The 12,913-nt window shown below is 40.2% G+C and overlaps 1 protein-coding gene across 5 annotated transcripts in view; it reads left to right on the forward strand.

Moving 5' to 3' along the window:
* Positions 1–12,913, forward strand: part of DCLK1 (doublecortin like kinase 1) — a 327,878-nt gene that overhangs the window by 230,302 nt on the left and 84,663 nt on the right. The gene's annotated exons all lie outside the window — the stretch shown is intronic.

Consider the following 12,913-nt stretch of genomic DNA (forward strand, 5'->3'; position numbering starts at 1 on the left):
TTGTTTCTGACGCACAATGAGCAGAGGGTGTGTGAAGCCCAGAGCGTGAGATTGCAAGAGAGTGTAGATTCCGGTTTATAATTTTAGAACATGTTCAAGTGGTGGAACAGATTTGCCAGAGTCTAGCATGTTGGCTGTAAGAAAAAGCATCAGGTTCGGGAAAACTTAGTAAAGATTCAGAAAACCCAGACTTGCCCACAGATAGAAGTATGCTCCTGACTTGCATCATTTCTGCTGCAAAAATTATTTTTTAGGCTAAAGGCCCCCAGCTCCAGAAATCTCTGTTAAAGCATTTGTTCTTCTTCGGACTGGCTGGTGAGCAGTTTACAGTTTGTATTTGCTGAGCCTTTGTCTAACACATTTTTTACTCTGGCCCCAGCATGGCCCTGGGACTAAAAGCTGTGAGGAGAGACTGGTGCTGGGGTAGCTGCAGTGACTCTGGGCCTGTGACCTGTCTGTCCTTGGGCTCTAGTGCTGGTGTTGGAGCAGGATGTGTACTTACAGGATGACGGCCTCAGCCCTACCTTTTCCTTCTTTGGTCTTAAATCTGACATCAGTTGGGACTTCCCTGGCGGTCCAGTGGTTAAGACTTCGCCTTCCAGTGTAAGGGGTGCGGGTTTTATCCCTGGTCAGGGAGCTAAGATCCCACATGCCTCGCAGCCAAAAAACCGAAACATAAAACAGAAGCAATAGTGTAACAGATTCAATAAAGACTTTTAAAATGGTCCACATCAAAAAAAAAAAAAATCTAAAAAAAAAAACTGACATGAATCAGTTAGTTTGTTTGTTTGGGTCTTAGGTATAACGTCTATTTCACGATGGAAGGGAATTATTTATTAAATGCTATAAACTGTTGAATGTGAATTATTAAATGATACATACATCGAAGTGATTGTCACCTGATTTTATGCAGGCAGGGAAGCTCTTATAAATAGGGACCAAGACCTATAGGGTCTATATTGAAGCCTTCTTGTACTTAGCAGTGTGGTCCCAGAGGGATGTGAAAAGATCTCTAGGCTGGGGCTACAGGGCCTGCCTCTGGCACCACTGCCCAGTGTGAGTTATAACCTCTCTATTTAAAACTGGAGGTGCTATAAACTATTTTTCCTAGTAAAAACTAAAATTGAAACCTCCAAAGTCAGTCTTGGAAGAAGGCACTCTTAGTTGGCTGGAGAGCTAGACCACCGGGCCCATGTTAGTTCTTTAAGAGTTGCCTTCCCCTGGGGGTGTTGCTAATTACTGCTATGCCCTAGACAGGTCTGCAGAGACCTTCTCCTCACTCTGTGTTGGCACCGATGAACTGCCGCTGTCCCTTTCTGGCTATCTAATCATGGCAGCCAAGATTGAATGGAGGCCTACAGGAGGAAAAGATGGTAATACAGAGCAAAAAAAGGGAGAGAGAATTTTTGCAGCTCAGAAATAAATAACCTTGTAAATAGTGAAGAACCTATTTTATTTCAAAAAGGAAGCTAAGATTTTGAGTTAAGAAAAAAAGAATCATACATCTGACCTTAAAAATATAATAATGAATATAGGAAATTGTTTCACTTTGGAATTAATTGGTCACATAGTTACTATTCAGCATCTCTTAAGATTATATAAATCTTATAAATGTATTTAATTATAATCTTATAAATATAGATGAATATATCATTTACCAAAAGTAATTCTGGAAACTCAGAAGAGGAGATAGGCAAATGTATTAAATGTATTTGTATTTGTCACCGCCAACGTTTGGAACCATTCCCGTTAGAAGTTTAAAATGCATAGGATACATTACCTCCAAATTGACAGATTGATTCAAACAATCATTTCTATTTTCTGTTGTTTCGCTGAGTCTCTTTTCCGCTGTAGTCAGAACCTGGTTGGTCTGAGCAGCGATCGCTTGTAGTGGGTGATAGGTGTGCCATGCCAGGGAGTTTCCGTTTCCATGCAGAAAGCAGAGTCCAGATCCATTCTAAAATCAACATGTTCTCGAAAAATTAACACTTCAGTCAAGGTATCTTTAACTTCTAGGCCAAAATTAATTAAAGCGCACTGATCATGTTTTCTTTAATATAGGCCTTTTACGCACATCAAGTTTTCAACTTCTTGCGTTTTGATTTAGAAGATAATCATACAATCATTTCCTGGTTATGTAAGAGCTTATAATATGTGATGCCTGTCTCTTGATTCTGACTTGCTATCAAATCTTCCCACCTTCCTCTGGATGATTCTAATTTAGAGAGGGTTTATAGAGCAGCAATACCCAGTCGCAAATGAGTGGATTACGCCAGGGACCCCAAGATCACTCCCTTTCCCCGGGACCTAAACGCAGGGTTTAGGAAGTCCAGTAGTGTTTACGTATCTTTTCGGGGCAAGTGTAGATGCTGGATGTCAGGGGATCACCTGCCTTGGCCCCCTCCAATGAACTAGCCTAAGATTCCTGTCTCTACTCAGGTTTGTCTCTTGAAACCGTGGAAAGGAGCAGTGAATTATCTCTATATTGACTGTATCCGAATTTTCTGAAAATAACCTATTCAGTGTTTTCCATAAATCGTAGGACTGGAATGTGAACAATTTTCCTTTAATACTCCTTAAACATTGATGTTGTCCCAAACCCCATTCCACCATGAACCTGACTTTTTAACATTAAGTAATCTTTGTTTTTCCTCCTTACACAAGAACCTAAAGTTTGAAATGATTTCTCCTTCAGTTTTAAAAGTTCTACTTCCAATATTCGTCTTCCTGCATGATATGGAGATTGGAGCATCGTATAGAGTTAAGATTTGTAGGTTCCCACGTTGTTTCTGGTCATATTGTTGGCTTACATTTAAATGAAACGTCAGAGTTTACATAGAACTTTTCTCTCTTTGATCTAATTTGATCCTCCCAACAATCTCCCAACAACAAGCAAGACAAGACATTATTCTTTGTTATATAATCATATACTCTATTTTTTAAATGAGGAAGCAGGCGTAGAGCTGGGGGAACTGCTTGGCCCAAAGTCACAGAGTTAATGGTGGCAACTCAGAGCTGGCACGTGGGGCTTCCAGTGCTCTGGATACAGCAGGCTGGCTGTTCTCGATACCTGCTTCTTCACGTCTGCTTATTAAAATTTTGATCTTAAGGAAATAACCGATGCAGTACCTAGTTTAAGATTGAAAGTTACAACATCATAACCCTTTTGCAACAGAAGCCTAAGCGTTAGTCCCAGACACCAGCATTCTGGGGGGTGAAATGATTCACCCTGACTTCAGGATGTATGTCAGTGGTAGACAGAAACTTTCCTTTGTAAGTCAGTCTTAGAATAAGAATGAGAATCTTTGGTAAATCTTGTCTTTGCTCCTTACTCATTTCTCTTCTGGGGACTAGAAGAAGTTAGAGGTGTTTTATTAATGTAAGGTATTCATTTAGACATTCAGAAATATCCAGTTCAGGCCTGCTAGTGTCAGGCACTTGCTAGGCGCCAATAATGCAGAGATGAAAGAAACAGCCCCTTCGCTCAAGAAGCACACAGTTCAAGCCCCCTACATAATTTATAGATAACATAATTCACATAGCTGTTGAATTATTATTAGTCTCTGTAACAGAAAGGGTCCAAAGAAGGCAAATTGGAGCTAGAAGAAAAGAAACCAGAAGTCTTAATAACAAAAGAAGAATAAGGAGCCCCCAGACAATTGTGTGCGGAGACATTGAATGAGGTATCACTAAGAAATGGGGAAAACGGGTTTTAGCTTCTTAAAGGAACAAGAATACATAAGAGCATCATAAAGAGAGTTTAATGTGGGTTGAATCTTTATTCATGTGTCTGTCTTTGGAACACAGACATCTCATAAAATGTGTAATTTAAAAGTGAATTTCTTTTCAACAAATTCCTTTATCTGCATAGGGAAGTTATAACAAAGTATCTCCCCAAATAAGAGTATTCTGTGCACTCATTCAATTTCAGTAAGAATGGATAAGGTTTCGTTTTACTTTATATTGTTTTCTTAATATTAAAAGCGTAAGAAAACCACATTTACCTATCTTGAATTTTCATTACTGTAGTCCTCCTTAAAAACGTAGAGATTTCAAAATTTTGACCTCTTCTTGGATTCCTTAGAAAAACATGGGTTTGTTTGTTTGTTTTAGTTTTGGTCCCATTTAGATGGACGGCCAGTTTTTTGTGTTTTTTTTTGTAGAGTGACTCCTTCTGTTTAGAATCTCTATCTACACAAGCCATGACAAACATAACGGAGTGCCCCGTGGGTGCCTTACGTTCATCAATCCAAGCATGAGCTGATGCACTTTCTTGCCCTCCAGAAGCTTATAGTCTAAGGTAGAAACACTCATAGCAACAACCATTCATTCATTCAATATGCATTGAGAACCCACCATGGACTAGTGATGTGAGAGTTGCAAGAGTGAACATTTGAAAGAGGGAAATCTGGATGCCTTAGTTAATGACCTTCTACCATGACAGAAGCATCATTCCATATTTCCCAGGCTTAAAACTTACTTGTATGTGACTCTTGAAATCCTGAAGTCTTTTTATTTATCCTAGTCAAATTTTACTTTTTTACAGTTATATAAAAATATTTTATGCAACATATGCAGATAAGAATCAAAGCTGGAGAAGCAAAGAGAATTTTAATCAGCTTACTGGTCCAATTTGTCAATTGTTAAAATTTACATCAAACACCTTCAAAGGCAGATTGCTAGCTATTAATTTTTTAGCTCAGTCTTTTTCCTTTAGTGTAGCGATTTCAGCCATGTATTTTCTATAGAGGATCTTTTCTGCTTTGGCATTCCAAGAGAATTGTTGAAAACAAAATGCACCAAGAAAATCAAGAGGGCTGGTTATTCATTCCCTGTGTTTTTAGAACTTTTTGCTGCATATAATGCTGAATCCTCCTTCCATTCTCTTTCCCTGTACCCATCCACTGCCCCTAGCGCTCAGTCTCAGCAGGTGAGTATTTCCAAAGATACTCTTTCAAACTTTGAACCGTTATCTTAACCCACCGTCTTTGTGGGGGCAGCACTCTGTGTCAACTCCTGTTGTAATGTCCTCACTGCTAGTGCTCCGTGTTAATGAAATAAATATTTCCTGAGCATCTACTGTGTGCCAGGCTTGTATTAGTTTGTAAGGATACAGAGATGATTACACCGCAGTTCTTGTCTTCAAGTTGGGAAACAAACACATATAGCACTATGATAGTGTCGTAAGGGCTATGACAGCCCAGAGAAAGAAGGGGCTAAATCTCATTAATAGGGTCAGAGAAAAAAGACTTATAAATCGGGACATGAAGGATCTTGCCAGGAGAAGGGCCAGGAGGACATCAGCACCTGAGAAAACAATGAGAGTTAAGGCACAAAGGCATAGAAGTATATGGCATGTTTAAGGAGCAGTGGCTAGTCCAATAAAAATGAATGGTAGAATTACAGGAAAGGGAAAAGATGGTGGTAGCCTAGTTGGGTGCACTGAGATTGCACAGGGCCATGAAGGCATAATTTTGTTGTAGGTATTAGGGGGTGAAAAGGGATTTTTAGTAAGGCCATGATTTGATTTTTATCTGAATTTTGGAAACAATGGTACAGTGGTAGAGAGGCTGGCTACACGTGAAGAGCCAAGAGCCAGGAAGGCTCCATGAAGTCATTCTGGAAAGAATTGTTAGGACAGAATTTAAACAACAATGCTTAAAATGGGGGAGACTTCAAAAGGGAAATGAAACCAGGAATTTCACTGGATATGAGGCCAGAGGAAGAGAGAGGCATCAGAGATGAGGAGCAGGTTTGCCAAGCGAGGAGGAGAGGTAGGGATGGGTCCCATTTTAGACCTGTCCCATGTGAGATGTTTCGGAAGCATCAGTGGGCAAGTCGTAAGGAACGCTGTGTAAGTCAGATGTGAGCTGACAATATGTATTTGAGAGACCCTGGCATATAGTAGTGATTTAAATAATAGAAATGTAAAATGCCTCTCTCCTCAACCCAAGGAGAGATTTGTAAGGATAAGGATGAAAATGGAACCGTGGGGAACATCTGCAGTTATAAGAGTACATCAGGAGGACCTTCAAGATGGTGGAGGAGTAAGACGTGGAGATCACCTTCCTCCCCACAAATACATCAGAAATACATCTACATGTGGAACAACTCCTACAGAACACCTACTGAACGCTGGCAGAAGACCTCAGTCTTCCCAAAAGGCAAGAAAATCCCCACGTACCTGGGTAGGGCAAAAAGAAAAAGAAAAAACAGAGACAAAAGAATAGGGACGGGACCTGCACCTCTGGGAGGGAGCTGTGAAGGAGGAAAAGTTTCCACACACTAGGAAGCCCCTTCACTGGTGGAGACGTGGGGTAGGCAGGGGGGAATGCTTCGGAGCCACGGAGGAGAGCGCAGCAACAGGGGTGTGGAGGGCAAAGCGGAGAGATTCCCGCACAGAGGATCGGTGCCGACTAGCACTCACCAGCCCAAGGGGCTTGTCTAATCACCCGCTGGGGCAGGTGGGGGCTGGGAGCTGAGGCTCAGGCTTTGGAGGTCGGATCCCAGGGAGAGGACTGGGGTTGGCTGTGTGAACACAGCCTGAAGGGGGCTAGTGCTCCACAGCTAGCCAGGAGGGAGTCCGGGAAAAAGTCTGGAACTGCCTAAGAGGCAAGAGACCATTGTTTCGGGGTGCGCGAGGAGAGGGGATTCTTCCCCTGTCTGCCTGCAGAAGGCAGAGCACCACCTAAATGAGCTCCAGAGGCAGGCGCCAGCCACAGCTATCAGCTCGGAACCCAGAGATAGGCATGAAATGCTAACGCTGCTGCTGCAGCCACCAAGAATCCTGTGTGCAAGCACAGGTCACTCTCCACATCCCCTGAGGAGCCTGTGCAACATGCCACTGCCAGGCTCCCCTGATCCAAGGACAGGTTCCCTGGGAGAACACACGGCACGCCTCAGGCTGAACACAAACTGGCCTCTGCCGCCACAGCCTCACCCAGCATTCCAATTATGACTACTGTACCCCTCCCCCTCCCCCGGCCTGAGTGAGCCAGAGCCCCCGAATCAGCCGCTGCTTTAACCCCCTCCTGTCTGAGCAAAGAACAGACGCCCTCAGGCGACCTACACGCAGAGACGGGGCCAAATCCAAAGCCGAACCCCGGGAGCTGTGCGAACAAAGAAGAGAAAGGGAAATCTCTCCCAGCAGCCTCAGGAGCAGCGGATTAAATCTCCACAATCAGCTTGATGTACCCTGCATCTCTGGGATACCTGAATAGACAACGAATCATCCTAAAATTGAGGAGGTGGACTTTGGGAGCAACTGTAGACTTGGGGTTTGCTGTCCGTGACTGATTTCTTTCTGATTTTTACGTTTATCTTAGTATAGTTTTTAGCACTTGTTATCCTTGGTGGCTTTGTTTATTGGTTTGGTTGCTATCTTCTTTCTTCTTCTTATTATTTTTTAAATTTTTTATTTTAATAATTTTTAAAATTTATTATTCTTTTTCTTTCTTTCTTTTTTTCTCCCTTTTCTTCTGAGCCGTGTGGCTGACAGGGTCTTGATGCTCTGGTCTGGTGTCAGTCCTGACCCTCTGAGGTGGGAGAGCTGAGTTCAGGACATTGGACCACCAGAGACCTCCCAGCCCCACATAATATCAGTTGGTGAGAGCTCTCCCAGAGATCTCCATCTCAATGCTAAGACCCAGCCCCACCCAACGGCCAGCAAGCTCCAGTGCTGGATGCCCCATGCCAATCAACTAGCAAGACAGGAACACAACCCCACCCATTAGCAGAGAGACTGCCTAAAATCATACTAAGTTTACAGACACCCCAAAATACACCACCAGACACAGCCCTGCCCACTAGAAAGACAAAATCCAGCCCCACCCACCGGAACACAGGCACCAGTCCCCTCCACCAGGAAGCCTACACAAGCCACTGAACCAACCTCACCCATTGGGGGCAGACACCAAAAACAATGGGAACTACGCATCTGCATCCTGTGAAAAGGAGACCCCAAACACAGTAACTTAAACAAAATGAGAAGACAGAGAAATATGCAGCAGATGAAGAAGCAAGGTAAAAACCCACCAGGCCAAACAAATGAAGAGGAAATAGGCAGTCTACCTGAAAAAGAATTCAGAGTAATGGTAGTAAAGATGATCCAAAATCGTGGAAATAGAATGGAGAAAATACAAGAAACATTTAACAAGGACCTAAAAGAACCAAAGAGCAAACAAACAATGATGAATAACACAATAAATGAAATTTAAAATTCTCTAGAAGGAATCAATTACACAATAACTGAGGCAGAAGAATGGATAAGTGACCTGGAAGATAAAATAGTGGAAATAACTACCACAGAGCAGAATAAAGAAAAAAGAATGAAAAGAATTCGGGACTGTCTCAGAGACCTTGGGTACAACATTAAATGCACCAACATTCGAATTATAGGGGTCCCAGAAGAAGAAGAGAAAAAGAAAGGGTCTGAGAAAATATTTGAAGAGATTATAGTTGAAAACTTCCCTAACATGGGAAAGGAAATAGTCAATCAAGTCCAGGAAACACAGAGACTCCCATACAGGATAAATCCAAGGAGAAACAGGCCAAGACACATATTAATCAAGCTAAATTAAATACAAATACAACCAAAAATTAAATACAAAGAAAAAATATTAAAAGCAGAAAGGGAAAAGTAACAAATAACATACAAGGGAATCCCCATAAGGTTAACAGCTGATCTTTCAGCAGAAACTCTGCAAGCCAGAAGGGAGTGGCAGGACATATTTAAAGTGATGAAGGGGAAAAACCTCCAACCAAGATTACTCTACCCAGCAAGGATCTCATTCAGATTCGACGGAGAAATTAAAACCTTTACAGACAAGCAAAAGTTAAGAGAATTCAGCACCACCAAACCAGCTTTACAACAAATGCTAAAGGAACTTCTCTAGGCAGGAATCACAAGAGAAGAAAAGGACCTACAAAAACAAACCCAAAACAATTAAGAAAATGGTAATAGGAATATACATATCGATAATAACCTTAAATGTGAATGGATTAAATGCTCCAACCAAAAGACACAGGCTTACTGAATGGACACAAAAACAAGATTCGTATATATGCTGTCTACAAGAAACCCACTTCAGACCTAGTGACACATACAGACTGAAAGTGATGGGATGGAAAAAGATATTCCATGCAAATGGAAATCAGAAGAAAGCTGGAGTAGCAATTCTCATATCAGACAAAATCCACGTTAAAATAAAGACTATTACAAGAGACAAAGAAGGACACTACATAATGATCAAGGGATCAATCCAAGAAGAAGATATAACAATTGTAAATATTTATGCACCCAACATAGGAGCACCTCAATACATAAGGCATATACTAACAGCCATAAAAGGGGAAATTGACAGTAACACAATCATAGTAGGGGACTTTAACACCCCACTTTCACCAATGGACAGATCATCCAAAATGAAAATAAATAAGGAAACACAAGCTTTAAATGATACATTAAACAAGATGGACTTAATTGATATTTTTAGGACATTCCATCCAAAAACAACAGAATACACTTTCTTCTCAAGTGCTCATGGAACATTCTCCAGGATAGATCATATCTTGGGGCACAAATCAAGCCTTGGTAAATTTAAGAAAATTGAAATCGTATCAGGCATCTTTTCTGACCACAAGGCTATGAGGTTAGAAATCAATTACAGGGAAAAAAAACATAAAAAACACAAACACATGGAGGCTAAACAATATGCTACTAAATAACCAAGATATCACTGAAGAAATCAAAGAGGACATTTGTCATTAGAAACAAATGACAATGAAAACATGATGACCCAAAACCTATAGGATGCAGCAAAAGCAGTTCTAAGACAGAAGTTTATAGCAATACAGTCCTACCTCAAGAAACAAGAAAAGTCTCAAATAAACAACCTAACCTTACACCTAAAGCAATTAGAGAAAGAAGAACAGAAAAAACCCAAAGTTAGCAGAAGGAAAGAAATCATAAAGATCAGATTAGAAATAAATAAAAAGAAATGAAGGGAACAGTAGCAAAGGTCAATAAAACTAAAAGCTGGTTCTTTGAGAAGATAAACAAAATTGATAAACCATTAGCCAGACTCATCGAGAAAAAAAGGGAGAAGACTCAAATCAACAGAATTAGAAATGAAAAAGTAGAAGTAACAACTGACACTGTAGAAATACAAAGGATCATGAGAGATTACTATAAGCAACTATATGCCAATAAAATGGACAACCTGGAAGACTGAACCAGGAAGAAATAGAAAATATGAACAGACCAATCACAAACACTGAAATTGAAACTGTGATTAAAAATCTTCCAACAAACAAAAGCCTAGGACCAGATGGCTTCACAGGCGAATTCTATCAAACATTTAGAGAATAGCTAACACCTATCCTTCTCAAACTCTTCCAAAATATAGCAGAGGGAGGAACACTCCCAAACGCATTCTATGAGGCGTCCATCACCCTGATACCAAAACCAGACAAAGATGTCACAGAGAAAAAAAACTGCAGGCCAATATCACTGATGAACATAGATGCAAAAATTCTCAACAAAATACTAGCAAACAGAATCCAACAGCACATTAAAAGGATTATACACCATGATCAAGTGGGGTTTTTCCCAGGAACGCAAGGATTCTTCAATATATGCAAATCAATCAATGTGATACACCATATTAACAAATAGAAGGAGAAAAAACATATGATCATCTCAATAGATGCAGAAAAAGCTTTCGACAAAATTCAACACCCATTTATGATAAAAACCCTCCAGAAAGTAGGAATAGAGGGAACTTACCTCAACATAATAAAGGCCATATATGACAAACCCACAGCCAACATCGTTCTCAGTGGTGAAAAACTGAAACCATTTCCTCTAAGATCAGGAACAAGACAAGGTTGTCCACTCTCACCACTAATATTCAACATAGTTTTGGAAGTTTTACCCACAGCAATCAGAAAAGAAAAAAGGAATAAATGAATAAAATAAATAAATAAAAAATAAAAGGAATCCAAGTCGGAAAAGAAGCAGTAAAGCTGTCACTGTTTGCAGATGACATGATACCATACATAGAGAATCCTAAAGATGCTACCAGAAAACTACTGGAGCTAATCAACGAATTTGCTAAAGTAGCAGGATACAAAATTAATGCACAGAAATCTCTTGCATTCCTATACACTAATGATGAAAAATCTGAAAGAGAAATTAAGGAAACACTCCATTTACCATTGCAACAAAAAGAATAAAATACCTAGGAATAAACCTACCTAAGGGGACAGAAGATCTGTATGCATAAAACTATAAGACACTGATGAAAGAAATTAAAGACAACGCAAATAGATGGAGAGATATACCATATCCTTGGATTGGAAGAATCAACTTTGTGAAAATGACTCTACTACCCAAAGCAATCTACAGATTCAGTGCAATCCCTATCAAACTACCAATGGCATTTTTTGCAGAAATAGAACAAAAAATTTCACAATTTGTAGGGAAACACAAAAGACCCCGAATAGCCAAAGCAATCTTGAGAAAGAAAAACGGAGCTGGAGCAATCAGGCTCCCTGACTTCAGACTATACTACAAAGCTACAGTAATGATAACAGTATGGTACTGGCACAAAAACAGAAATATAGATCAGTGGAACAGGATAGAAAGCCCAGAGATAAATCCACGCACATATGGTCACCTTATCTTTGATAAAGGAGGCAAGAGTATACAATGGAGAAAAGACAGCCTCTTCAATAAGTGGTGCTGGGAAAACTGGACAGCTACATGTAAAAGAATGAAATTAGAACAGTCCCTAACACTGTATACAAAAATAAACTCACAATGGCTTAAAGACCTAAATGTAAGGCCAGACACTATAAAACTCTTAGAGGAAAACATAGGCTGAACACTCTATGACATAAATCACAGCAAGATCCTTTCTGACCCACCTCCTAGAGAAATGGAAATAAAAACACAAATAAACAAATGGGACCTAATGAAACTTAAAAGCTTTTGCACAGCAAAGGAAACCATAAACACAACGAAAAGACAAGTCTCAGAATGGGAGAAAATATTTGCCAACAAAGCAACTGACTAAGGTTAATCTCCAAAATACACAAGCAGCTCAGGCAGCTCAATATTAAAAAAACAAAGAACCCAATCCAGAAACGGGCAGAAGACCTAAGTAGACATTTCTCCAAAGAAGATATACAGATTGCCAACAGACACATGAAAGGATGCTCAACATCACTAATCATTAGAGAAATGCAAATCAAAACTACAATGAGATATCATCTCACACTGGTCAGAATGGCCATCATCAAAAAATCTAGAAACAATAAATGCTGGAGAGGGTGTGGAGAAAAGGGAACCCTCTTGCACTGTTGGTGGGAATGTAAATTGATACAGACACTATGGAGAACAGTATGGAGGTTCCTTAAAATACTAAAAATAGAACTACCATATGACCCAGCAATCCCACTCCTGGGCATATACCCTGAGAAAACCATAATTCAAAAAGAGTCATGTACCACAATGTTCATTGCAGCTCTATTTACAATAGCCAGGACGTGGAAGCAACCAAAGTGTCCATCGACAGATGAATGGATAAAGAAGATGTGGCACCTATATACAATGGAATATTACTCAGCCATAAAAAGAAACAAAATTGAGTTATTTGTAGTGAGGTGGATGGACCTCGAGTCTGTCATACAGAGTGAAGTAAGTCAGAAAGAGAAAAACAAATACCGTATGCTAACACATACATATGAAATCTAAAAAATAAAAATAAAGGTTCTGAAGAACCTAGGGGCAGGACAGGAATAAAGATGCAGACGTAGAGAATGTACTTGAGGACAGGGGGAAGGGGAAGGGTAAGCTGGGACAAAGTGAGAGAGTGGCATGGACATATATACACTACCAAATGTAAAATAG

Source organism: Balaenoptera physalus (assembly GCF_965194825.1).
Source record: "Balaenoptera physalus genome assembly, chromosome: 18".
In the NCBI taxonomy this organism is placed as follows: domain Eukaryota; kingdom Metazoa; phylum Chordata; class Mammalia; order Artiodactyla; family Balaenopteridae; genus Balaenoptera; species Balaenoptera physalus.